The sequence below is a fragment of the Haplochromis burtoni genome, unplaced genomic scaffold (assembly GCF_018398535.1).
Source record: "Haplochromis burtoni strain Fernald_Lab_line unplaced genomic scaffold, NCSU_Asbu1 Contig_42, whole genome shotgun sequence".
NCBI lineage: Eukaryota > Metazoa > Chordata > Actinopteri > Cichliformes > Cichlidae > Haplochromis > Haplochromis burtoni.
The window spans coordinates 2,693,908-2,695,813 of record NW_024582403.1 but is presented as its reverse complement, the minus strand read 5'-3'; the positions used below and the strand labels follow the sequence as shown (position 1 = coordinate 2,695,813).

General features: G+C 44.8%; 1 protein-coding gene across 2 annotated transcripts in view; it reads right to left on the bottom strand.

The window, feature by feature from the left end:
* Nucleotides 1-1,829, bottom strand: part of ncanb (neurocan b) — a 171,153-nt gene extending 169,324 nt beyond the window's left edge. The window contains exon 1 of one of the 2 annotated variants that reach the window (XM_005920699.3): nucleotides 1,452-1,829. The gene's annotated coding sequence lies outside the window, so the exon portion shown is untranslated. The remainder of the gene's footprint in view (nucleotides 1-1,451) is intronic. The other variant, XM_005920698.3, reaches the window with a different exon arrangement.
* Nucleotides 1,830-1,906: the final 77 nt, after the last annotated feature.

The window sequence follows — 1,906 nt, the reverse complement described above, 5'->3', positions numbered from 1 at the left end:
CACACACACACACACACACACACACACACACAATTATCAGATAGACAAAGACCTACACATGGCTGCCCAACCAGTGAGAGGAGAATGTTTTATCTACAATCAGTCACAGAATGAAAATGAGGCTGGTCAGTTTGTAGACCTGGAGTATCAAGGATCACATTGCCAATGCTAAGCCCAAACAGATTCAAAAGATTTGTGTAATTGTGGGAGATTTGGAGAGATGGAATATCAGATTAAAAATGGTGCATAATCTGTTTGGCTGAAGACTGCTTAGACAAATTCTAGGTTGGCTGGCTGAGTGAATGTGTGCACATGTATGCAAATACCTGAGACACACAATTATAAGACAGAATAAGAACCCAGCGAGAGTGAGAAAAGGGAGGGAGGGAGGCTAGTAACCATTTCACAAACAGTTTGGCTGAATTTCTGCTTAATTTCCCAGGGGGTCATGAGCAACTCCACTCCAGCTCCATTGCCGTTCTCTGACAACCATGAAAAATGAAACAAAACTTTACTTTCTTTTTCATCCACAAAAAACACTCCTCACTGCTACACAGGCAAATGAAAGCCATGTTGCCACACAGGACTGAACCGTGGCATGCAGGCTGGGCTGGACCTCCTCCTTTTCAGTCAGTTTGTGACCTAGAGCTCCTTCTGCCTGATGCCAGCCTTTCTTCAGTAGAAATAATTGAGAGACCCTTTAGGTGGAGTACAAGTGCCATCCAAGATAATGTCTCAGGTTTCCCTCCTTTGCTTCGCTGACAGCGCTGACAGCCCTGCCTGCGCTGCCTATCGACTTACACCCACTCCAAAAGCTCCCTCTGTCCCCATCTGCCTCACCTGAAGGCTTACCAAAGGAGAAGAAAATGGGATTTTCACTACAAAGAAGTGAGCTCATGGTCATACAGATCCAAATCGTACAGTAACCGGCGCTGTCAAACATCCTTTTGAACATAAGCAGCCTCAAAGGAGAAAATAAGAGGGAGCGACGCTTTGCTACATTTATTAGTTTTCAACAGATGCTGCATAATTGGACAATTACGACGTAATTCAAACAGACAGAAAAAAGCAAACTCGCTTAACTTTTGTCAAAGTGCATTTTGGAGTCTTATTAAAACTAAATCACCAACACAGCAAAACCTAAAAAGATTAATTGAAAAATAGCCTTATGGAAGCAGTAACTAGCTTCAAGCAGTGAATCGCATGCTTGCAAAGACTACACACTTTTGCGATATAAAGCACATTTCTTTTGGTAACAGCCACATATCTTTGTCTTTGAATAGTACCGACAAGGACATTTCCAAATGATGATCGACTTTAAGTGAACAAAATTCGTGAAACACCCATTTCGTTTCGTGGAATTAAAATAATGTTGAATTGACTTAATTTTATAATACAGTCAGACAAATTCATAAATAAATAGATATGCAAAAACACACAAGACTACTCGCCTTCACCTTTCAGATCAAGTCAGGTCCCGTCTACAGGAATGTAGAGCGATGCCGCAGCTTTACAGGAGCGTCTGTGTGATACAGTGCAGGTGGTAGCGCCACAGTCAGGGAAGCTGAACCATCCAAGAGACGCGTAAAAGCCCCGCGAGTCCGAGGAATTTCTGTCAGACAGGGAGACAGGGTCTGTGTCGTTTCGTGTGCAGTGCGCCTGGATACAGAGACGTGTCCTTGCGTCTTTCGGGGACTTGTCGAATCAGCAGCCGCGATGAGTGGATGAGCGCCAGCCAGAGTGGTGCTCACCTCTCCAGCAGCTGAGCGCTACTGAACAAAAGAGTGCTCCGCAGGCTCTCTATTCAAATAGCAGGAGAGAGGGATGAACGAAGATTGGGGGGTGCTGGTGGTTGGGTGTGCGGAACGAAGGGGAGGAGGATGATGTGTGAGTGTGTGTAAGAGTG